Source organism: Talpa europaea, assembly GCF_964194135.1.
Source record: "Talpa europaea genome assembly, chromosome: 9".
Lineage (NCBI taxonomy): Eukaryota > Metazoa > Chordata > Mammalia > Eulipotyphla > Talpidae > Talpa > Talpa europaea.
Genome location: NC_140076.1, coordinates 54,573,272 through 54,600,864, shown reverse-complemented (window position 1 = coordinate 54,600,864; position 27,593 = coordinate 54,573,272).

Sequence of the window (27,593 nt, the reverse complement as noted above, 5' to 3'; positions counted from 1 at the left end):
GAAAATGCATTCATTTCCATTTCCATCAGAAAGAAGGAGTGGAAAGGATTTGCATTCACTTGAAATACACAAAATTTTATTTTTCTGATTTGCCTCCAGGGCCATGTTAACTCACTGGCCCATCATAATATAATCCAAAGGGAACCGGGTTGTTTGAACATGTCACAGAATATAAATTCAATTCACTGAAACAGTAACATCATTTTATAGAACCAGATAAGAAAGACATGGCAAATACATTAGAACTCCTCCTTGTTAGAAGAGGATAGAAGATAAATCTTAGGAAATTTTAATGTTTTGCCAAATCACTGAATTTTTGATAGGTCCCGTGTTTGGGGGCATGCCAAAATACGTCCTTACATTAAGGGACAAATTGTTTTAGTTTGGACTTGGCTCTGCTAAGAAGGAAGCACCATTCTTGGTTTACATCTCTGCATTCTGACAGTACATATTCCACATGTATGACTGATTCCTTTGACAAGTGATTAGAAAGGGTGGTAACTATTAATGAGCCAAGAGTAGCAAAGTCCTCTCTTGCAGATACAGACTACAATGTAGACAGCTCTGGCATTTAGACCATGTATCTTTGTAGTTCCTGGGATATATAGGTATTTGTGATGGGGAAAAGAAGGTATGTGCAATTTATGGCAAACTCAGTAAAAAAAAAAAAAATCACAACACAGATCCCCAATGTTTTGAAGCAAGGGCATGGTGTCTACAACAGTGGATTACATACTATTCAATCAAATTTTTGTTCTAGGCTATTGGGCCCAGATAAAGATATAACCCCTGACCATGAGCTACTAAGCAACCATGTGAATGAACTGTTCATTGTAAGCTAGGATCTGTAATATACACCAAGTTATATGATTAGACAGGTCCAGGCAGGGATAGGATCACTTTGACAAATACAATACAAGACTCCAGGAGTCATGTAGGAATTGAGGACTGAGAAAGACTGGCTAGAGCTGGCCAGCCCACTGATTAAATGGAAGATAATTTTTAGTTATGTTCAAAGACTTAGTCCTCTTAATTCTGTGGCTAAATGAGCCAGTATTTTCTTGCAAATGCTCACAAATCACTGCTAAACTCCACCACAATTATTAGCATTATATCTTAGCGGATTTATTGTCTCCTTCCCCAAAGCAAACTCAATGAAAATAATATTTTTTTATTTGTTCTGGTCACTGCTGTAACTGTGCCTGACATATAGTAGTTGCTCAGTAAATATTTTTGTGAATGAATGATTGATGCATAGTAGTCTAGTGAAATACCCTGTTTTTGTTCTCTTTGTCTAATAGGGGTACATTAGTGCACTGAACTTGGAGTGAAACAGTTATAGCAGCTCTGAGGAAATATGGGAAGTCTGTGTGCACGTGTTGACAGTTTCCCGACTATTCCTTCACATCCTACATTGAGAGCATATCAGTGGTCCTGGTTAGCCATATACCCAATGCTAAACCACTTGGATAGATAAACAAACAGTCAAACACAATCAAACAAACAAAAAGCCCAAGTAGGAAAGTGTTCACCTCTATGGGTATCATAAAGTTCTTCATTTGATGAAGCAATATAGATACAGAAGCCATACCTACTGGTTTGGGGGCTGCCCCTTTGAAAGATTGGGGTGGGTATTCCAGACCAGCATCACCCTAAGTATTGTGAAATTCTCTTTTTTCCTTGCTTCTTCTCTTGTGTCTGTGTCTTTTTTGAGTTATAAATTTGTCCTTGGAGTTATAAATTCGGTAGGTCAAGGTGCAGGGTGGATTCATGGAAATGTGTAGTTTGGTCAGCATATGAGCACACCAAATAATAGCATGTGGATTTGACTCAACCCACCAGCAGCTGCAATGCAGAATGGGAAAAAGGAAATCATTTCTTATGTTCAACAGTATGCCTGAAGGCAAAAAAAAAAAAAAATTATTGTGATGGTGAGACTATAAATGTCTCAAAAAATGGGAAGCTAAAAATGATACCTGTGTATTCTTGGAATCAGATTTGAGTTCATTGGTTCCTAGGGATTCCAACAGCTACTTCTCATCAATATTCAAATTGAATTCATATCAACATCAAGCTAAGAAAAATTGTATCTGCCAATTTATTCCTACAAATTATCACATATCTACTTTCTATCTCAGTGAATTTATCACCTAAAACTCTTATTTGACACATGGCAAATCATGCAAAGTAAGAATCAGAGAACCCCTACCGTGGCACAGTAGTAGAAGCATGCTTAGGTGAGAATTTTTAGCTAATATTGCATTCCAGTCCCAAGTGGAAAAATAACAAAATAATTTAAATTGACCCAAGTTCTTGATAACCTCTTCAATGTGCTTATATAAACCTCTGTACTGTTTCATTAGAATATAATCACTTGAAATTCATTTTCTATTGAGAATTCATTACAAATGATGAAATTATTCCTAAGTACTGTCACTAGAGTATACTGAAATGAATTTTTGAAGCTCCAGTATCTAAAATAAATATTTTTTTCTAACCTGTCAAAATGCCAAGGTGTGTAGCATGACACTTGAGGGAGTCTAGCACAAAACCCCTGATTTTTTTATCCTTGGAATTTTAGTTGAATGCAGTGTATACCTTGAAGGAAATGTGGTATGTTCTGAATTGCATTGCATTCCCTCCCAATTTAAGCTGTATTTGCCTTGTTTACTGAATGGCCTAAAACCAACAATAGCTACATAGCTGCTGCAAAATGACCGCTAGTAAAAGTCAGGAACTTAATGAGCTTACTTATATAATTTAGTTTATTTGTCATAAATTCTACTATGGATGCAACAATGGAAAATTGGTATTATCATTTCCTTGTTAGAAATGAGGGAACTAGATGCAGTTACTAGTATGATTGGCACACGTTCCAAGGCAAATTTATCCAACAAAGCCCAAACTCACTACCACTATGCTGGGAAGCTTGTTGCTGTCATGGGAGTTATCTGGTATCCATGCCATGGTCATGTTCACCAGGAACCATCAGGAAAGGAGGTAAAAGAAAGATACCCAAACACTTCGTTTGATTTTTTTTTTTTGGCAGTCTTTCATCCTGTTAGCAAAATGTTTCTAAAATTTTACAACCTAAATGCCCGAAAACAGAGGATTGAATCAAGAAGATGTGGTATATATACACAATGGAATATTATTCAACAATCAAAAGAGATAAACTCATGCCATTTGCAGCAGCATGGATGATGCTAGAAGGGATTATGCTCAGTGAAATAAGTCAGAAGGATAAAGGAAAATATTGGATGGTTTCACTTATAGGAGGAGTATAGGGGAACCAAATAAGGGATTGGGGGGAAAAGACAAAAGTAGCAGGAAACTATAAATCGGAGACATTCAGCAGGGGAGGGGGAGGGAAAGGGACTAAAACAAGGGAGGGAGGAGCACAAGGGACTATGGTGATGGTGTGTGGGTGACTTGGTGGTGGGAATTTTATGGGGACTACACCTGAGAGGAGAAAGCAAACTGCAAAAATGAAGAATGATGTATATTCATACAGAAATAAAAAAATAAAATTGTACAAACAATAAATCAAAGATATACGATAAACCACATACATAGGAAGAACTGTGTGCACATAAGGGACAGCATAGTTTATTGTAGAAAGAGAAGAAACACATCCCACAATATTTTAAGTGTTTTGGTCTTCATGTAATATGCAGTCTAGTGTGGAAATAAAAGATAGCAAGTAAGAAAATTCTGTGTATATATGCATGTGTATGTAAATATATATATGCACATGTATAGTTAGACAATGAGAAGAGGTATAAGAAAATAAAGCAGTGAGGAGCTATTATATAAAATAAAACAGTGAGAAGGTCATTCCATAGGGTACTTAGTTGTGGCTCTCTATAAAATAACATTTGAGCAGAGATATGAAGTATACAGCGGAGTTGGTAATTTGGGGAATGAAATATGAATGGTGGGCTAACATAATAACCTCCTGGTTTCGGGATCAAGATTGGAATTTGACAGGAATGTGACAGGATGTCCTCTAATTTTTAGTCAACCAGTGTTCATTGTTAGATAATCTTTACCACGATTAGAGATGGGAAAAGAGGTCATATAGAGGGAACATTTTTAAAATCCTAACTCAAAGACTTAGTTAGTGGTATTAGAGGCAGAAAAGTACTGACAGATTCCACCCCAGATTAGTTTCATGACAAAAGTCTCCTGCTCTTAAGGAATAACAAAGCTGAGTCAAGTGAACATGCTTGTGTGACCAACATACAAAGCTTAAACCAAGAGGTCAAAGAAAATGATGGAATAGGAGGAGGGATGTTCTGGAACTCTGCCTATATATTGAGCTGAAAAGAGTCATGTCTTGGATGCCCCAAATGACCTGATCTAGTCCAAATATTATATGAAGTGTGGAGAGCATGGGGGAAAGGATGACAATTACAATAGAACTTACATGATATAATAGTAAAAGTCACAAAGCATGGACTATGTCCTCTTGTCAACTCTATTATGGGTTTATTTGGTGGTATTCTCTTTATCTATCTGCAAATGTTCCCTGACACACAGGGCTGGATTCTGGTATTATGAAATTAATTTCAAGAAATATTTATTAACCATTATATTATGTGCCAGGCAGTAATATATGTCTGGGGATACAACCATATATTACATTGAAGTGAGGGTGTCAGGAATGAAAAATAAATATGTGACTAACTTGGATAGAGTTAACATATAAGTGATATCCACAGTATATATTTTTCTCTCTCTCACTTATTTCACCTAACATAATGCCCTCAAAATCCATCCATGCTGTCCCAAATGACAGTATTTCCTTCTTTCTTGTGGCTGAAAAATATTTCCATTTGTGTGTGTGTGCACGTGCATGTGTGTATTCATATGTATGTGTGTGCGAGATATATATTACAACTATATATGCATCACTAATATATATGCATATATATGAATATATACATCACTAATATACATACATACATATATATGAACATGTATTCATAAACATGAGTATATATATGTTTAGCTCCTGTTCATTTTTTAAAAATTTATTTATTTATGTATACAAGAACTGGGGTACAGGTCAGAGGTGAGGGGGTGAGAGGGTTCACCCTAGGGACAGAATGGGGAACAGAACAGGTGGAATGGCTGAAAAACACTGAGGGGAGCAGCGGGCAAGTCAGGAGAGGTCTACTGTGCCATGTGGGTAATTTCCTGGCTGGGGATCGAACTGGTGCTGCATTGGTTGTGGTTAGCTTCATAGGTTGTCTTAACCCCTTGTGCGACCAGATTGGCCCTGTTTTAGCTCCTGTTTTAATTTGTTTTTGGTACACATACAAAAGTGAAATTGTTGGATCATATGGTAGTTCTATTTTTAATTTTTTGAGGAAAATTTTGTTCCATTTTGTGGTCCATTGTGGCTGAACATGTTTACATTTCCACTGACATTGTACAAGGGTTCACTTATACCTGCATCCTCACCAGTACTTGTCATCTCATATTGTCTTGATGAAAGCCATTAGAACAGGTGTGAGGTGATATCTCATTGTAGGTTTGATTTGCATTTCCCTGATGATTAGTATTGTTAAACATTTTTTGATGTACCTGCTGGCCATTTGGAAGTCATTTTTGGAAAAAAAAGATATGTGTAGCTCCTCTACCCACATCTTTATTGTATTGTTTCATTTTTCTGTTATTGAATTGTATCAGTTCTTCACATTTTTCTACATTAGCTCCTTTGTTGATAAATGATTTGCAAATGATTTTTCCAATTCAATAAATTGCCTTTTCTTTTTTTCCCATTGTTCATTTTGCTGTGTGGTATCTTTTCAGTTTGTTATAGTCCAACTTGTTAATTTTTGCTTTCGTTGCTTGTGCTTTTGTTGCCATACCCCAAAATCATTGTTTAATCCAATGTCAAGGATTTTCTTCCTTATACTTTCTGCTAAGAGTTTTATGATATCAGGTTTTCAGTGTAAGTCTTTCATCCATTTTGAGCTAATTTTTGTGTATGGTATAAGATAGGGGTTCAATTACATTTTTCTACTTGTGGTTATCTAGTTTTTCCTACACCATTTGTTGAAGAGTCTGTTCTTTCCCATTGAGTGTTTGTTGGTTCCCTTCCTAAATTTTAGTTGACACTGTATGCAGGAGGTTATTTCTGTTTCATTAGTCTGTGTTTATGTTTTTATACTTGCAATACTCTTTCAGTTACTGTTGCAATAGATGATTGAGTGTATAAATAAAAGTTGTACATGGAACTTCTTTTAAATTCCTCCAAATATGGGGGGCAGGAAAGATAAATGGTTCTATAATTTTTCAAACAAATAAGTTGCTTGGGAGAAAAACAATTTTCTAATTTGGATCCAAATGACAGTTTCTCTTGAATCCTCATAGAAAAAAAATACTAACAGTATTAGAGACTTAGATACTCTGTAAAAAGAATAAAAAGAAGTAAATAATCTCAGTGGTTATTATAATTGGTACTACTAATCTTACTGAAGTTGGGGAGACTGGACACAATGATGTTTTTATGGCTTTTCCAGTTTTGAGAAGAAAAATGTTAATAATGATTCCAGTGCAATTGTCTGCAAAAATTTTACATATTCATTTGTAAGGGATATCCTAAAAGCCACATATGTGCTTAATCACATATGTCTCTCTCTCTCTCTTTTTTTTTTTTTTTTGCTTACAAGGTGTTAAGCACAACATATTTATTTAGGGTAAGGAGTCATAGTAATAAAGAGAGCTTTCATTTACACAACATTTGCTATGTACCAGGGACTATACTTCATAGTATTATTCTAACAATTAAAGAAATAGCATAAATAAATCACATATGTCTCTTAATCAGAGCATTTATCTGATTTAATATTGTTTGTATCAGTAATTCTTCATTATAAAATAGGAGATTAGTAAATGTGATAGTATAAAACTAAATCATTTGGGTTAATGAAATCTTTAGTAAATAATCTTTTTTATTTTAGTAATAGAAGTATTTTATGATTTTCAAAATGCCGTATAAAAGTATAATTAAAAATAAGCATAATGATAGGTTACAATAATTTTTCAAAGTCATTGAACAATGAAGGCATGTTTAATTATATTAGGCTCTTTAGTTCTATAAATGAAAATGAAAGAAGACATTGATTTTTTTGTTTTTAATAATTATTTGAAAATAGTAATCATTGATCAATTAATCTTTTACATTTGTGGGTTAAAAATAGATGACTTAGTCTCTTCAGTTTCTCATTCAGGCTTCTAGGGTTTTATTATATTTTTAAACATTGTATCCATATTGTGGCCCCAATATGGCTTCAAGATTTATTTCCAGGTTCTCTAAATTCTGCAGAAGAACTTTCCCAGCTCATGGTGGTTTCCTCCTGAGTTCTTTGCCATTGTAATAAAAGAGAAGAAACTGAACACTCCATTTGGTTTCTTTGAACAAATATGAGTCTTAAACCCAAAGTATCTCTCCATTGCTGTGTAAATTTGGGCACATCATGCCTCTAGATCTATTAAATAAAATGTTTGGATTAGATGTTTCCTAAATTTAATTCTATCTTTACTGTCCTAAGTTATGTGATCTATGATTATTACAAGGAAACACAATTTTTTCTTTAAGTTTTCCAGCCAGGCAGGCACCAAACTAGATGCTTTGTGCAGTGTGTCACTCTTTGAGCAGAAAAAATTTAAATCTATGCCCATCCTATTAGCTCATATTTTCAAGGCCAAATATGTTAAATGATAATTAGTTTGATTTCTGATTTTCACTTTTTCTTTTTTCTTCCTTTGATTTTTTGTTTCCAGCACGCCTAAGGAAATGTAAAATAACCTGCAGTCTTCAGTGTAGAATTGTCAGGTATTCTAAACTTGGAATTCAGTCCATGTGGCATTTTGGAATCTCAGTGGACCGCGCCTTTATATCTTTTTGTTTGTGAGAGTTACTGTGATAATGAGAAGATATAGAAAATATTATCATTATTGGACAAAATAATATCTTTTGCCTATTCTGTCAGAGGAGGCACTAACTGAGATATTACCCAACTTCCTTAACACAGCAGATGATGTCGACTCAGTTAAGATTTTGGTGCCCAAAAGGTATATACATTTTTCTATCTTATCCTAGGACCTCAAATTTCCTGGTCCTAATGTTAATTCTCACTGCTCTTACGAACTCAGAGGAGATTTAAATGGTAGTTGGAAATAATATAATTTATGATTGTAGTAGATATAGGAGGTGACAGAGAGTAACTGACCAGGAATTACCTCAAGATTTCTGACCCGGGCACTAAAATGGAATCACCATTAACTTTGGTGAAGAAGACTATTGGAGAGACCATTTATATTAATGCTAGGCTGCTCTTCTGAGATGAATTATGCATCTTTCAATGAGCATGCATAGCCTGGAATAGTTCCAGCACTGTCAGATTTATATTTATGTTCCCTTCAACTTGGCTTTCAAACCACCTGTCCCTGGTGTCTTTTTATTTATAAAGACAAGTCCCTCTTGGAGGTATAGAAATAATCAAACCACTGATGAAGTAGGGGACACCCATCTCAAGAAACATATATCTGAAGAGGTGGGATCCTGCACCTCTGAATCAATAACAGTGTTGTAAACCAATTTACCTCAAATAAATAAATAAATCCCTTAGCATAAAAAAACTCTTGTGACTGAATAAAACATTTAAAAAAATATTATTACCCAAACTTTCTAGTAGATTTCCATTCATTCATCTTTCTGACCTTTGACTAAAGCCAGGTATCATGGACTCCCTAGCTGCAAGGAGGCAAGGGAGTGTTTTCTTGTATTTTTGCTTTTTTTAAAACTGGGAACATGAAGTTACAGACCAACGGCTCTCTTTTAGTAAAAAAGAAGGGAATGCATAATTCGTGGGCAACTATCACTAGTAGTGTCTGCTACCATATACCAGTTTTCTCTCCTCTCTCTGTCTCTCTCTCTGTCTCTCTGACTCTCTCTCTCTCTCTCTCTTTCTATCTCAACCCTCTACTTCCCTTCCCTTCACCCTGTCTCTCGCTATGTCTTTCTCTCCTCTGTTTCTGTGTAAGACTATGTTCTGACAAATAATGCTTTCTAGTCTTTTGTCTCTGATTCCTAAAAGCACATATTAATCAACACCATATCCATTCATAAAATTTCTTTGTGTAGACTTTTTAAGGTTTTTGTATTTATTTCTTTTTAAATGGATTCCTTCTTTTTGGAGACACTCATTTGTCTCCTTACCAATCTTAAAAAAAATCTCAACCTCTCAGCAGCACACTTATTTCTTGGAAAGTCTTTTACTATTTCTTAAGAGAAGGATTAAGCTATCAATTTTATTATATTAGTTTACATTAAAAAAATAACATTTTCTGTCCTGTCTTTTGTTTTCAAGAGTTTTCTTGATTAGAGTTCTGTTTTGCTATATATTACTTGCCTAAAATATTCTATTATTTGGAAACCAAGGTTAATGCTTAATCTTAGAAAGAATCCACTAATGTACTAAAGATTGACATGGTAATTATTGTTCCAATGAGAAAAACATTCAGGGAATGAAGAGTGTGAGTTTCTCTTGTTTTATTTCAATAGTAGCAATCAAACTTCTAATTAAAATTAGCCACTCAATTGCTTTCTAAATGATTTTGGTGACTTCATTAATCTGCAGCGATGAGCTACCTCTGTAATATTTAATATCCTGACAAGACAAACCTCTTATTATCAAGCATGAGTCAAATTTCAGACAGCCTGATATTTCTGGACACTAGGAATCCCTTTCTTCTTTTGTATGATGAGGGCATATTTTCAGGCACAGTTCATGTCCTAAACAGACTGACCACTTGTTTAATGTTGTAAACTCCCAGAGGGCAGGTACCGATGGCAGCTACAATACATTTTAAGTCACTTGCAGGAATTCTGAGAGGTGACAAAGCTGCTCATCAACCCTCTTGGTCACTAACTATATTGTTACTCCTTGGTTTTGCGGGTGAAGAGGTGAGTAGGATCTCTTTCATTGCTAAGGTGAACATTTCCCTCTTGTAAGGGTCTTTCTTTCTTTCTTTCTTTCTTTCTTTCTTTCTTTCTTTCTTTCTTGCTTTCTTGCTTTCTTGCTTTCTTGCTTTCTTGCTTTCTTTCTTTCTTGCTTTCTTTCTTGCTTTCTTTCTTGCTTTCTTTCTTGCTTTCTTTCTTGCTTTCTTTCTTGCTTTCTTGCTTTCTTTCTTGCTTTCTTTCTTGCTTTCTAGTTTTCTTGCTTGCTTTCTTGCTTTCTTTCTTGCTCTCTCTCTCTCTTTCTTTCTTTCTCTTTAAAGATTTATTTATTTATTTATTTATTTATTTATTTATTTATTTATTTATTTATTTATTTATTTATACAAGCACTGGGTACAGTCAGAAGCATGGGAGGGTGAGAGTATTCACCAGAGCCAGAGCGGGGAACAGAACAGGCAGACTGACGAAGTACACTGCTGAGGGGAGCAGCAGACGTGGCGGGAGAGGTCTGCGCGCCATGTGGGACCCTCGCTGGCAGGCAACTGGGGATTGAACCGGTGCTGGAGAGGCTGCGCACAGCTTCGCAGCCCAGCGCTCAACCACACGCCACCAGGGGAGGCCTGTAAAGGTCATGTTTCTTAAAAAAATTTTATTGTGAAATGTCCAGAAATTGTTTTTCTGTATATAACCCCACCCCCAGGGAATCCCATTTATGATCCCATCATGTTCTTAATCTTTATTTCCAGTCCCATCCCCTGTGATTCAGACTCAGCTATACAACTAATTCCTATTCACTTAAATAATTAAGACTCATGGTCAATTTTATACCTTCAAAAGTCAACTCATTATTGCTACTTCAAACTATGTTCATCCTCCAGGGATCCCAGTTATCCATGTCAGAAACTTGGTAATCCTTACTCAATTCCTTTCTCGCTTTGCCTCTACCCTCAAACAGTGACCAAATATTTTTCCTTCCATCTCTTTATCATTTTCTCTATCCTCTCTTTTACTTCATTCCTAAAACTTCTTTTATTCAGGCTGTCAGCACCCAAGGTAGAGCTTGATAGCTGCCTTCTAAGCCTCCTTTTCCCCTTCCTAATAGTAATTAAATCTTGTTCCTATATATAATTTGTCTCTATATGGCATGAGTGATTCAGGGAAAACTGATCCAACATCAGGAGCTGGTCTGATAGATCCAGTGGTAATTCTATGTTCCTTTACCCCAGTGATTGGTTCAGGAACTTAGGTTTCTGTATTCAGTCCTCTGTGGACAAGAGGTAGGTCAAGAGCATGTGATCCCTTTTACAGATGAAATGCAAAGATAAGATTTTTGGGGTATTGTAGTGCTGATGTGAAGCCTGAATTCATTTCCCACCAAGTGGAAAGCCAACCAGAGAATGAAACATAGCCAAGGGAAGAGAAGGAAAATGGATCTGCAGTAAGCCATAGTTGCAGCTCACCCTACTTCACTGTTTTCATTACATGAGCCAATTCGTTTACATATTGATTAACTGACTTCGACAAAGAATTTCTCTCATTTGCATCATAGAAATCATAACTGATACATCTTCTCTTGTCAGAGTTGTCACAATGGCCCTGTGACTCATTTCTCCACATATGATATATATCCCTCAAGTTGACCACCCACTCTCCTGACAGGGTGATTTTTCAAAAAATTACACAGATCTATTCATGTGCTCCTCACTTAATCCCCTACCATGGTAACCTATTATCCTCTGAATAAATTAAACATCATCAGCATGACACACAAGGTCCTACATTATTGGATTTTTTTCCTGCCTCCCCAACCTCAGATCTCATTTATTCCCCATGTGAATTCTATGCCACAACCCTGCTTAAATAATTTTGATTCCTAGAATAAAAAGTCTTTATCACTCACCTCACTGTCTTTGTACAGGCAGCTTCCTTAGAATTCTTAGAAATCAGTTATTCCAGCCTATTCAACAATCACTTACTTTGAACCTACCCTGTACACAAATATGTGTAATATGCTGGCAAAACTCCTCCCCTTCCTGTTAACCTGGTATAGTGTTATAAATCCTGTCAACTCCTCCGAGGACTTTGTGCTTTCTCCTTAGCTCCAAGCCTCCTTTCTAGGAGCACTTACTATACTCTGTTACAGTGGTTTGTTATAACTGGACTCTCCTTAGTAACTCCCTTGAAGGCAGGAGCTTATTTTATTTATTTCCATATTACTAATTTCTAGCACTGGGCTTGCTATAATAACTTCATGACTTAAGTAAGCAGAAAACCACATTATTCAAATGAGAGGTATATTAGATTCAATGGTTCAATGAAAGAGGTGACTGTCTCATGAACAATGGTACTTAATGTTTGGTCTACATATAAGAGAGGTCTTAGTGATGAAGGGGCCCAGAATGACTGGAGAAATCTTGTAGATAACGGGTCATCTGCAGTTCAAATCTAGATCACTATCAGTGGGAATATTGGGGTCTGTGTTGCCAATACTTATGATGTTTGTTCAAGAAAAAAGGCACTTATTTGTGCAGGCTCAAATGGGGGTGACCATCACATGTGTGAGCTAGATAGACCCTGATACTCAGCATTTTCAGGCTTGTTCATACGTCTTCATTTTATAAGTGAGGAACCAAAATCAGGACTGAAACAAATTCCACTAGAGATGCCTCAATCCAAGTTACTTTCCTTTTGTCCTTTATTCAATGTTTTATAGATGTCTGTGTGTCTATCTTCCTCCTCCAAAATAGTGCATGGCCTGAGGGTGCCCTCACGTTACATCTTTCACAGAACCAGGTACAAGCAAGTCTTCAGTGGATTTTCTCCTTGAATGAGAATTAGTTGGCTGTCATCCTCTTGAAAGGTAGTATTTAACTCTTAACATCGCTACCACCTTTATTTTTTTTTATTTTTTTTAAATAGAGGCATGTTATTTATTTATTTATTTGTTTGTTTGTTTGTTTATACATGCACTACCACCTTTAACATGTTGATTTGTAGATTTACCTCATGGGATGTTTAGTAAAGCTTTTTATGCTGCACCCCTTAAAATTGAGAGTGGGATGCATAAACTCCTAGGAAAACTTTCCAGGGAAAGTTATCTAGATCACAAATTCTACTCCAAGCATAAAGTCAAGTAGAAGAACGTGTTGTGTTAGGCAATGAAGAAGGCTGGAGGGGGGTTTAAAAAGCTTCCTAAATGGAGAGACCATGGCTATGTAAGATTTTCGCAGATACAGAATTAGCTGTCAGTTTGGAGAGGTGGTATTCAGCCTCCAGTGATCCCTTATCATATTCACAGTATCTCACCACTTTTATTTTTGCCTCCATGAGCATCTCTGTACCAGTTGGCTTTGATGGAGATATTTCTTTCAGGGTCTAAAGCAAAGCCCTCCAGCAAGCTTTTCCAGGTAAAGCCATGTTATTTCCTAACTGAGGTTCTGGACCTGGGAGAATACAGTCAAAACAATCAAAACAAAAATAAAACAAATAAAACACCAACAATAAAGTTAAAGTCTCTGAAAATTCTAGGTGAGTTTTGAAGTTTGTTGCTGATTATCGGTCAAATGCTAATCCTGGTCAAATGCTACTCCCAGGTGAATCCTTGAAAGCCTAACAAAGAGGCTGTTTTTCTCTGCAGAAGCAGATCATTGTTATAGAAAGGCAAATTCAATGTCTTGAGCACTGAGGAAACTGCCTATAGTTGCAGTGTACCAAAATTTTCTGAGCAGTAACAACTGAGAACTTCCGTTAGAGAGGTTGTGAAATCAGTTTGCAATTCCTGCAATGATCAGTAGATACCATTATATAATACCTACTTGTTCCAGGCAGCTTCTATCATTATTACAATCTAGCTCAAGCTTTTAATGGGAAATAATCATATCTTCTATTTGAAGACGAATAAACAAAGACCCCAAGAGGTGGGGTGACTTATAGCCAGGTTGTGGAGAAGCTGCATATTGAATGTGACTTTCAAAACTAGAGTATTTTTTATTTCAACTCGTCTAGATGGGAGGTATACAAAGGCCTTGGTGGAAAACTCAGGATTTGAGATGACTCTGCCACTTACTGAAAGTGAAATTCTGCACATAAAATTTATTTTCTGTCATCCTAATATGAGAATAATAATAAGCCTTTGCTGTCCACTTTACTCTCTCATGCACTCAAATAAAATAATGAATTTTAATCATTAAGTTGCTTTGGGGAAATGAACCTGGTGAGAGGCATGAGAACCATTCTTATTCATTCCTTTTAAGGCAAACACCTGATGTTGTTGCAATAATTTAGTATAGTGTGATGCTTGATGCACAATCCTCAGAAATAGATATATTTGAATTCTGATCCTGGTTTTACACACTTTGTATTAGCTTTGATAGGTAGAATAATTGCCCCTCAAGTATATCTGTATACTAACCCCAGATTCTCTACTTGTATCAGGTTATGTGACAGGAGATTTAAAATTGCAGGTGGAAATAGGGAAAGATTACCCTGGAAAATAGTTAGGAACAATGTAATCATAATGATCCTTATAAGCGAAAGAAGGAGGCAGAAGAGCAAGAGTCAGAGAAGTGATCAAGAAAGTGGAAATTAGAATGATAAGCTTTCTGGCTCTAAAGATTTAGGAAGGGCTATGAGCAAGGGCATGTAGGCAGCCTTCAGGAGGTGGAAAAGGCAGGAAAATGAATTCCAAAAGCTTCCAGAAAGAAATATAGCAGCCCTGTTGAATCTTTGGTTTTAACTCAGTGAGTTTTAGACTTCTTATGCAAAGAAGTATAAAAAGTAAATTAGTGTTTTTTTTTTTCCTGAAGATTTATTTATTTATGCATACAAGAGCTGGGGTACAGGCCAGAGGTGTGGAGGGTGAGAGGATTCACCAGAGACAGAATGGGGAACAGAATAGGCAGATTGACTGGAGTACACTGCTGGGGGGAGCAGTGGGCGAGTCAGGAGAGGTCTGCTGTGCCATGTGGGTTGCTCCCTGGCGGGGGATTGAGCTCATACTGCAGAGGCTGCTGACAGTTTCATAGGCTGCGTCTTAACCCTTGCCACCAGGGAGGCCCAAAATTAGTGTTTTTTTAAGCTATAAGTTTATGGTATTTTGTTATAGTAGCCACAGGAAACTAGTGTATTAGCTTATTGACCTTGGGCAAATGACCCAACTTTTGTGAGCCTTGCCTGGATGACTAGCGAATAACCAACCAATATACAATTGTGTTACTATTATGAGTAATATCATCTAGACATTACCTACTGGGCTAACTATATTTTTAATGGGCATAGGACTCTATCTTTGCCACAAATGGGGTTGCTCTGCACACTCAATATGTGTATGTGGCACTATCAATCCTGAGGAGTGTCACTATCAACCCTGAGCAGCTCTGGGCAGAGAAATCTGGCTGACTTATTACAGGCATAGCTGAACTCCCACTGCATGTTGCCACGTTAACTGATTGAGGTTTCTGCCGGAAATATCTGTTGCCTAGTTAAGGGAGTGTTCCCTGCTTTGGAAGCCTAGGCAACTGCATATGTGAAAGTTTCTGATTTCCTGGGATTGCAAATTAAATGTCAGGGAAGATAGAAATTCTGTAAAAAGGATTCCAAGAAGCAGTGCAATGCATTAAATAAGAAGAAGATTCCTGTGTGGCTCAGGAGGCCCTTTCACAGAAGTCATCAACAGATAAGCCTCAGATGATGACATCCACCTCATCCACAGCCCTCATGGATCATGACAAAATTGGAAGTTGTGCTGGATAGAAGCTGTGCACCTTTCTCTGCCTTGTAAGGTTAGGAATTAGAATGCCCTGAATTTGTGCCTTTGACCAGTTAATTTCTTTGAGATTCTCTTTACTCATCTATAACATGGTATAAATAGAGTGATAAAAAGCACTATGAACTTTAAAGATGCAAGTGATAACTAATATTTATTTGTTGCTTGTATATGAAAGGAATTATCCAATGAAATTGCATGTTTAAACTTCACAGCAACACTGTGAGACTTTCCCATTTCATAGATGAAAAAGTGAAGCATAGAGAAATTCATTCCCCAAGGTCACACAGCATCTAAATGGTGAAAGCACTTAAGCAATGGGCTCAGGTGACTGGCTGAGATTTGTGCCTGGCACAAAAAGGGCTCAATAAATGTGAGCTATTGTTATAGAGATAGTTATATTTACCTCACTTATAGTTTAAGGATTACACAGGGAGTCTTTAGAAATTAAATACAAATAAATTTAAACACAAATTAAATTGGATTTAAACAAATTAAATACAATTTTAGAAATTAAATTTAGAAATTAAATAAAATTAAACATTTAAATAGGTTCTATGAGTATTAATAAAATGCTGTCTTTCTTCCTCTTTTATGTACACCTAACTTGCTTGGGGTTTTACAATGGCCTTCTAACTCTTTTTCCTCCATATGCCCACCCCCTGCCCCTGTTAAAATGCCATGAGAATGGTTCTCTGCATGCTGGAGGATGACATACCCTGATTGAAAGCATATATGTAATGCATTTGAGTCCTATTGTATATCACAAAGGCCTTTCTACATGACGTGGTTAATGCCCATCTTTCAAATACTTTCTCCTTTTTTCCTGATAGGTGAGCTCACACCCACCTTCAAAAATTAGTGCAACATTTTTAGTGAACTGAGAGTTCAGCTTCCTTCCCAGTTACATCTTTGGTTCCCCTAGTCATGGACTGTCATCATGGTGACATCTCTCCAGATTGTCTCAGAACCTTCCCTTGCAAATTGCTAGAAGTTGGGATGTGGCATCAAACAGAAACCTTTTCTAACTTCTTCAGTGATAGCCCTGTTCTCTTCTCCTAGCTCCTATAGAACTGGTTCACTGCTTTCCTGTGTCATATATCTTGGAGTGACTGTCATACACAGACCTCTGGAAAGAAGGAATCATGTTCTAGTTACTCCTCTTCCAGGTCTTACCACTTTGTTTGTAGTGAACCACTTCTTAACTTCATTTTTTTATAAAGATTTAATTATTCATGCACACAAGAACCGGGGTACAGGCCAGATGCTCAGGAGGGTTAGAGGATTCACCAGAGACAGAGCAGGGAACAGAACAGGCAGACTGAAGTACACTGCTGAGGGGAGAAGCGGGTGAGACAGGAGAGGTCTGCAGCATCATGTGGGATTCTCACCGGCTGGCCGGGATCAAACCTGCACCACAGAGGTTGTGGACAGCTTCACAGCACTGCGCTCAACCGCCTGAGCCTCCAGAGGAGGCCCCACTTCTTAACTTCATTTTCCTAAAGCAAAGGTGGGTATAGTTAATATTCTTCAGAGCTGTGAGGACTGGGGATAGTGTATAGAATGGGCCCAGCACAGCATCGGGTACATAGTAAGAACTAATATCTGATAGTCAATATTACTACCTTAATTTATAGAAGCCAGGCAGTTTGCTCAAGAGTGGAAGTGAAGAGGAGGAAGAATATTAGCTTTTGCCTTCTCCATCTTGTCCAGGGACCACAGCTGATTCAAAATTAGCTATAGTCCTGCTTTCCAGGGAAAAGGATGAATGACCATGGTTACATATTTGACTCTTTCACATTGTATCAAGATTTTGGTGTGTCTGGAGTGGCTCTTGGGCACATATCAATCCTTTGATTATCAGCCTTCTCCAGCCCATTTTTGTGATGTGGCTCTTCACTGATATGTTTGATCAACACTTTAGGCCATTTCCCCACCCTGCCTGTGTCCCAGTTGCTATCTGATGAACTTTGCCTACTTTCTTCTCTGAGGTATAGATCTGTTCACTTTCAGGTCTTGGCCAAGTTCTCCCAAAAGCTTGTGTTTGTTCTACACCCTGAACACCATCAATTAGACTATTAGGAGGGGAGACACAGGTCTCCAGCCATTTGGTCCCTAAACCCTGGGTTCCTCCTGTTACTTACTGTTTGGCATCTCTAAGGTTCCAAAATCTTGCAATTTATGGTTCACATCAGTTTTGTGAGGGGCGGCTGATATTTTTGCAAGGGTAGGAAGACTGATGACAAGTTGTTAGAGACTGAGGTCCTATTCCTTTCTTCCCAAACTAATTTGTAAATTCTCATGATGCACTTATTGGCAGTTTCTCCCATTATTTTAATAAGCTCTGTTGTTAAAGACCATCAACATATTTTAGAAGATCAGAAGTTGTTTGATCAAGCTCCTCCGATTGCTTGGTTTCCTCAAATGCCTTTTAAAAATTTTGGAGGGGGAAATATGTTTTCTTGATGCAGATTATTAGTTTGAAAATGACTCAGCAAGCATTGCTCATTAATACTATCTTTAAAGTCCACCTGATGCCCAAATTCCTATTGTGTTCAATGAGGTTTTGTTGCAGAAAAGAATTCTTTGTGCAAAGGAAAGTGGTATAACTATTAAATTAAAAGTAATGACTGTTTGTCCAGGCCATTCTTTCCTTCTCTGTCTGAAGATAGCTTTGACTGAAACAGAGGAATTCATCTTTTGGTACTTTTCAATATGTAGATTGTTCCTTTCTGCTGTGCCAAACAGCAAACTTCAGGTCAGGGACTGAATTGGATATCAGCTGTAGAAATTATATTCCTTTTCATTTGTATGTGATTTGAGAATTCAAAGGTTTTTCTTTAAGCACTGAATTCCCAAAAGAATTTAAAGATAGCTCTCCTTAAGTTTTTACCAGTGAATTAAATTGTGAACTAGGTTATGTGACTTATCATTGCTCAAACAAGTCAGCTTATGTCCTCTTGAAAAGAACTGAGAGAAATTATGAATCATCATCATGTAAATTAATAAATAACCATATAATTAAGTACACGAGTGTAAGGATCAGGATGTGTAATAATGTAGTCATATATTAAATTCATAAAACTTGTCCTTTAATGTTGGTTTTCTCGTTATTGTCCTGGAATTTGGACAGTGGGTGATGTGATGTTTTCCACCTAAAACACTTCATTGGACTGAAGTTATGTTATTATTCATCCCTTTAAACTAGTTTCCTTCCTGATTTTCTGGTAGCAGTTAAATTAGGATTATCTTCAACTGTTTTCTCATACTTTAAAGTCAGTCAGCCAACAATTTCTGCCAGGTTTACATTTGAAATGTTTCTCTAGTTCACACTGACTAACACTATTGTAAGACACACAGACTTCTAATTACACTGCCATATTCTAGTCCAGGGGTCAGTACGCACCTCTCTGTGGACCATATTTAGGGAAACAACTATTTTAGTTAATAAAATTTTATTGGGCACAAGTCATGTTCATTTGTTTATGTATCATCTGTGGTGTCTTTGGTGTCACAGTGAGAGCTGAGTAGTTGCAAAGTCTAAAATATTTTCATTTGATCTTTTATAGGAAATGTTTGCTGAACCTTGTTTTAGTTTGTACTCTCTTTATCTCTTACCTGGAATATTGTAGGCAACCTTCCCACTGGTTGCCTTGCTGGTAGTCATTCTCATACCAGTTGATCTATTATTCTCGCAAATTCCTTTTAATCTAAGGTTGCATTACCTATAATCATTCTTTTACTCTTCCACAAGTTCAGGCACTGACAATACGATAGTAAAGAAGATAATCCATATTCTTGCTCCATATCTTTTGCTCTTTATTCTAGGAGAACAGATAGACAATAACATAATCATGTCACCTGTGTTTTACTGGGCATAATAATCTAGACAAACTGTTCAGATTTAAGTTCCATCCTATACCAACTGTGTATATGAGAAATTTACTAATTCAGCCTCAGTTTTAGACTCAGTTTTTTATGAGTACTTTGGTTTTAATGATGAGATAAGCAATGCAGGGCACGTAGCTTTGTCCAATGACATATAAATAAATCTAGATAATACTATAATAATATGTAAATAATAATAAACTTAATAATTATTGGGAAAGCATAACTTCAGGAATATTGAGATGGAATGTTTAAGCTAGTCTTGAAGGATGGAATGGCTGGTATGACAGATGTTTATTCTGAGATTTCAAGGCTGAGATAGCAATAGGAAAATGAATTATTTCTGGGTACAGAGATAGGACCACATAAAGAATTAGTCAGGAACATTTTCCTAATTCCTAGAATTAAGTGTTAAATAATGCTGTCATGTTTGTGGCTCCTCAAATGATTTTGTTTATACTGCTAATATAGCTATCATAAAAGCATATTAGAGTTTTATTTTTGAGGGTAGAAACTTTTTATCTTCATATTCCCAGGCTTACCACTCTATATAAGTGCTCAAAAAATTTTCTTCTTAGGCAGTAGTCAAGCAGATGATCTTTGGAATTAGAAAAACCCTAACCTTAATTCTTTTTATGCCATTAAAGTGGTAGATGACCTTGAACACATAAAATCACTTATCCCCAATTTAGCTCTTAAATGTAGATGGAAATTTCTGTCCTGCTACATAAGCTCATAAAGTTTAATTAATTAGAGCATAGAAGTAAAACTTGTTATGTTGTACATAGTAGGTATTTGATAAGTGACAGTTACTGATAATAACACTTTATTAATTCTGACACATGATATTAGCACAAATCTTTTGAGGTAAATTAAGCAGGAGAGACACAACATCTTACATCACAAATACTTAGTCTGTGCCAGCCCAGAAAAATATCCAAGCTTCATGGCTGTTTCATTTCATGTTACCCAACAGAGAGCATGTACCAAATGGTGGGTGGTATTAGACAAGATGCCAGGGAATTGACATTGAGTAAGGCATGACTGGTCCTTGCCTTCTGGAGCATATAATATAACAATGTATCATGCATTTTGTCTTAGACTATTTTATTAGAATTTATGTTGGTGAGAAACTGTGTATGTTGCCTACATTAAAAGTGAGCTCATTCTAGGTGTCTTAAATTGAGGAAACACTGGTTGGAGTTAGATGTGACATGTTTTATTAAACTGAGCCAATGAGAGTGAGCATTTGTTTTGTTTTTATTTTTTCTCCTTAAATTCACAGGAGCAGCACATTCTGTTATAACTCACTCTATCCTAATTTCCACCAAGTAACTTTACTGAAGTTACTTTTCTTTTCTTTCTTTCTTTTTTAAGATTTATTTATTTATTTATAAGCACTGGGTACAGTCAGAAGCGCGAGAGGGTGAGAAAATTCATCAGAGCCAGAGTGGGGAACAGAACAGGCAGACTGACGAAATACACTGCTGAGGGGAGCAGCAGGCACGGCTGGAGAGGTCTGTGCACCATGTAGGACCCTCGCCAGTGGCCGGGGATCGAACTGGCACTGCAGAGGCTGCGGGCAGCTTCACAGCCCAGCGCTCAACCGCTGCGCCACTAGGGGAGGTCCTGAAGTTACTTTTCAGCACAGGTATGTTTCTATTTTTCTTTACTACCCCCTTCTCACTTTTCATCTGATGATACAATAACCAACTAATAAATACGTGTTTAGCATTTGGTTACTATATGTCCTGGAAAAAGAACAGGTAAAGATAAAAGAAAATTATGTATTATACATTAAGTAAGACTGACAGCAGCTCCTCTTGACTTTCTACTATGATCCAGGCATTTTGTATTACTTCTGTACCTCATGATAATCTTTCAAATTAAGAAATACCAAATTCACTTTGCAAATGGAAACATGAAGACTCAGAGAAGTTATCTGTCCCAGCTCATTCAGTTGATAAGAGGCTACACTGGGACCCTAATATAGGCCTACCTGACATTAAAGCCCTTGTACTTTCTGTGGTATTATACCTTCACTGGGGGACAGAAAAACCTGTACCCTCCCCCACCTTGTCTATACCCTAATTCCTAAAATTGCAAATGTATTATCTTACATGACAAAGAAGAGTTAATTTTTCAGATGAAATTATATTGGATTATCAGAGTAGCCTATTATAATCAAAAAGTCCTTAAAAGTGGACAAAGAAGGCAGAAGAATAGTCAGAGTAATATGATATAAGGATGAATCAATCCAACTTTGTTGGCCTTGAAGCATCACAAGCCAACAAATTTGGTCAGTCTCTAAAAACTGGAAAAAAATCAAGAAAATGGATTCTTCACTGTAGCTTTCTGCAAAGAACACAGCATCTTGATTTTGTTCAGTGACATCGATCTCAGACTTTTGGCCTATACATAATATAATAAATTTATGTAATTTAAGCCCCCTAACAATATTACTGTTACCTCAGCAATAGAAAACTAATAGCTCTCTAGGTACAACATGATTTAAAAATTTATTTAAGGAAATGATTGGGGGCTTTATTTTATCATTTTACTGAAAAGGACTTAAAAAAAATAAGAAACCAGGTCAGGATACACTCAGTGTCGATTTTGGTGTGTGAATAAGATTTCTTGTAGAAGTAAAAAGTTATGAGAGAATTGAGATCAGAGCTTATTAAAATAGAATGTGATTGTATGTTATGTCTGGAGTTATACCATGGCTGTAGAAAGAAAAGAAAGGAAAGAGGGATGAATGGGAAAAAAAGTGGGAAAAGAGGAAAAATGCTTTAGATTGTGTACTGTTAGAAAAGAAAGGACATATTTAAATGTTCCAGTTATTGAGAGAGAAGCAGCCTGAAAACAAAAATAATCAAATAGGAAACACTTCTTATCACAACCTTTGCATCAAATTAGTATAATGCAAGGGGAGGTTTTTTTCTCTCTCTCTCCGCTTTGTCTAAGCAATCATTTAAGCTTTTTTTTTATAAAATAGGTTTCATGGAGAGCTTGCATTCATTCATGAAAATAATAGACAGAACTGAATTATTTATAAAGTCAATTATTTTTACAAAGACAGCGAATGACAGGCAATGGTGAAAAAGTGCTTTGCTGGTAATTTAATTTAAAAAATTGTAGAGAAATCTGTGCTGGGTTTTAAAATTTAACAGTAAATATGCAATAGATTAATAAAAACTCTTGAAAAGAGGCCTCTCTGCAGGCAAATATTATCTGTATAAGACCCTTGATGTTTTTTAGCTTCTGATGGAATTTGGGATGATGGAATTTGGTGTGTAAAAAATCATTCATAGCCCTGAAAGTTCAAGCACAGGCTCATATCCTTTCCTTGGAAAAGATGAAGTGCTGTTAACAATAAGGGTAGATAAGGTAGGAAAGAAGTGAATTTCTGTGATGTCTTCATACTGGATCATAATAGGCAATGCTTCCTGTAGGCTGGTTCTTACCCGAATTAGCCAGAATTACCCTAATGTGTAAAAGAGGTCAAAGTAGCTAAGGAATTTTTAGTATCTTTCTAGTCTTTTTTTTTTTACTAAAGATTTTTTTTCAAAGGATTTAAAACTTGCTCCCAAATATACATCTTATGTATATGACTTGTCATAGCTTAGAGAATTCTAGATGAAGGGTTCAAAGTAGTAGAACATTTTCATTTTTGAAGAATGCATCTTCTTGCTCACAGTGATTCTTTTTGTACTTTCTCTTGCAAGTCAATGAAAATGTAGGTGCTGATAGCAACATTATTCTGATTCATGTTCTAGAAGAAAACCTAAATATCAAAAATTAAGAGCTATAAGACCTGGCATAAATAAAGGCAGTAAACCTTTAAGGTTTACTGATTTTCCAGAATTCTGAAGAGAAATAATATTTTCTCAGTTGAAACATTTCTTATCTATTCATTGTTAGAGACTATTCTTGTGAAAGTTAGAATAAATAGGTAGGATTTATTTTTGTGATAATAGCTTTTTTTCACTCTTCCATAATAATTGAAAATGTAGACCTCCCCTGGAGGCGCAGGCGGTGGAGCACTGTGCTGTGAATATGTCTGCAGCCTCTGCAGCGCCGGTTCAATCCTGGCCAGCTGGCGAGGGTCCCACATGGCGCAGCAGACCTCTCCTGTTTTGCCCGCTGCTCCCGTTAGCAGTGTATTTCGTCAGTCTACCTGTTCTGCTCCCTGCTCTGTCTCTGGTGAATCCTCTCACCCTCCAGCGAATCTGGCCTGTACCCCGGTTCTTGTATAAATAAATTAAAAATAATTGAAAACTTTAAAAGTAGATGAACATGAATAAAGAGGGACATGTATTTAACCTTTTAATAGAGATTTCTGTATTTTTCAAGTAGAATGTACCAGTTTGCACTCACACCAAGTTACCTAAGAATCTTGTTTTACTATCATCTCTCTAATACGGTATTATTAATGTTACTTTTCAACAAATACATTTTTCCATATAAATATGCTATTACTATAACAAACTATCCCCAAGCTTACAACTTAAAACGCTTTATTCTTACCTTATCTGTGGGTTTAGAATTCTGCGAGAACAAAGATTGTTCTTTCTTTTCCCTTTTTCTCTCTTTCTTCTCACTCTGATCCTTCTTCCTCTGTGAGCACAATGTTCTCTCTCCATTTGACTATTTCTATACTGTCATAAAAGACTAGAAAAAATAATTAGTGATTAAGAACTCTTTCAGTTTGATGACTTATATTTTGAAGACATATATTTTAAAAACCCTCTAATTATGTTAGTTTCAAGATTTGTGAACCATTTTATATATATTCCATGATGTCTTAAAATATGATTATATAATATAGAAAATTATGGCAGTTCACAAATGAAATTCCTTGTTACCCAGTGAGGTTGTAATGAATTGGAGCAGTTAGTTTTTTCCAGCTTCTACTGGAACTTTTCCTTCCCTCAAATCTGTGTAACTATTAGTAATAAAGTAATTTTTTGATAAAGGGTAAACCACAGTTTATATGAAACTTTTATTAAAATTTTTTTCATAACATGTAATGATTTGCTTCCCAACAAACCCATTGTTTGTCTTCAATGGACTTGAGCTTTGATTGGATCATAGAGTGCAGTTGGATAACTATACAAAAGCAGTTGCAAACTATGCTAAGTGGTATGAATATATAAGATATCCTTATCTAGTCTCTGGGATTAGGGGAGGGTTTTCTTGAGGAAGTGAAATTTGAGATGATATCAGAAGAAAGGAGGGATTAGGTAGGTGGTTGTAGGTAGAAGGTAGAATGGGAAGAGAGGGGAAGGATCATTGGGGCATGCATTTCAGGAAAAGGTCAGAAAATTTACAAGTTCCTTAAAGTGTGAGGAAACATGAATGCATAAGATCCTAAAAGAAAGCCACATGGCTTCAGAACAGGGAGCTAGGAAAGAGGATGCACAATTAAGTTGAATTATAGCCTTTCTTATGGGCCATATTAAGGATTTGAGTCTTTCTCCTGAGATCAATAGATAAAAAATAATTAAAAATTGCCTCCCAACTCCAGGTTCTAGCATCATTGTAGAATCCATCCCAGCTCCCCAGACTTTACAAATGAAGCAGAAAACTGGATGAAGTAGAGAGAAACATTGTCCCAGCTGCCTGGTCCCTGGATCAAGTCTGAAGGGCCGAAAGACATGATTAAGATTTTAGATTTAAATTGTATTTCCAGATTTTAGATCTGGAAGGTTTCACTTGTCAATGGAAACGTATTAAGAGTGCGGGAAACAATCTTATGTTTTGTTCTAGAAGGGAGAGATTTGATGTAAGAAACTAGATGCTTGCAAAATGATTGGAATGGTTATAGTAAAATATAAGTCATATGTTCTCCTACTAGACTACTGAATTCAAGACCAAACCTCTGTAGTTGCAAACCAAATGTCAGGAGGCTACTTTGGCTATGAGCCATCACCTCATATCCTTGTAGGTGGTGGCTAGATACTGAAACAAGGAGTCCAGCCGCCTCCAACACTGACATCTGTGTCCAGCCACCTCCAACACTGACAACACACCCATAACCTTTCTAGCTCCCAAATCGTGAACGAGTACATGTTAATAACAGGACCCAAATTGCATATGCAGCCTTATTTGTAAGAGAGCTGGGGTTATTTTCAGGCTGATAGTTGCTGCATTATACAAAAGACAATGGGAATGGGTGCCAAAAACAATAGATAATATCTATTACACTAACCAAACCTACATTTCTCGAGAAACATTGACAAATAAACTAAGGTTGAGATATGAGGAATGAGCCATAGCAAATGCTCACTGATCTCCAGCAGTAATTGATGGCTGTGATCTGAGTAGATAAAAATTCAAAATGCATGATGCTGTCTTGGCTATTATGTATACTTCTTGGATGGGTACCCCTAATAGACAGTACCTTCTTTCCCTAATATGTTTATGAAGAATTGAAAATATATTTGCAAAGAGTAAATATGCAGGTCAAAATGATTCAATCACAGTTCACAAAAAGTTGAGCTTTTATGATAGGGTTGTTTTACAGGTAAAGGTGTTTAATATATGACAGTTCTTTCAGTAATGGGCAAAGCTTTGACTCATATATTAATGTATTTAATTTCTTACTCGGGTTGAAGAAATAGTGTAAATTGACTGTACTGGAGAAGGCATAGTGGAGAAAACAGGATAATGAACATTAGGAAATGTGTCTTCTAATTCTTGCCGTTTCCTTGGAAAAGTTACAAAAACTTTGTACCTTAGTTTCCATATATATATATAGAATTAGAAACTTGGGATTTAAGATCCTGTCAAGTGCCTTCTAAAATTCTACTTTGTTTATATAATTTTATAAATTGACTAATGAATTGAATTAGGCATAACTACACTGACATTAAAAATGATGTGTCAAATGACTTATATACTCTTCCATTTATTTTGAAGTCTAGGGATTGCTTAGAAACTTTCATCTGTTCCTATCTTATTTCCTTAAAGAAAATAAACCTTTATGAGCTACACATCTTGCTCCACAGATTCCTTTTCATTGTAAAAACAAACAGTACAATATACCTATTTTTCAAGCAGAAACGGGTGTGCAGTCACAAAAGCATCCCTTTAAATCACCCCGTGTGACCTTCCACAATGAGCAGAATGTCCAGCAATTTGGCATCCATAGCACAATCTGTTTAAAACCTGTCACTGGTAGTTTGCAAATACCATGGGAGCAGTTGAGAAGCAGGTCCTCATTGAAGACCATTTTGTACCACGTTGACCTACAGAGCACTCCATCCACATCTGTCTATTCAACTCTCACTGAAGCCATTTGTGCTGCTGCCAAACGAGAACTCTTCTCTGAGATGTGGGCCTTCTTATTTGAAGTAAACATTTCATAAACAATAAAATTTCACATTTTTTGGTTCTTGCCGATTGCAATTGCTTGAGATTGATGCTGGATTTTCACGGGCTGCTTTTTGAAATACAAAGAACAAAAACCCTCCCAGGCTTTGCTGGAGGTGCCAGCTGTGGCCTGCTATGAGGACTTGTATAATGCTGTCATTCCATGAAAGAAAGTGGAAAATTTGAATTTGTATTGGGCATTTTCCCTTTCCAGCTGCAGTTAGCTTATTTTTTCCCCTAATGCAAAGATATTTTACTTATGCATCTTCTATCCTTATTTGACCATTAGGACAATTTACTGAATGTCATCTCTCTAGAAAGATCCCAGTCTCTACAGCATCAACATCCTCAGCCAGAAGCCACCTCATAAATCTATCAAGCAAAAATATCAATACCCTGATGCTCTCATCACGCTTACTCTGTAAGAGAAAGATATGGGCCTAGACTATCTGTCCCAATTCTGAATTCCTTTCAAAGAAACTAAATGGATATCTTGTTTTTCTGCTGACTTTAAAACTTCTTACTTTAAAAAGCTCACCCTCTAGTGGGCAAATAAACATTTCTCTTCAGTAGAATGAGACAAGTGCT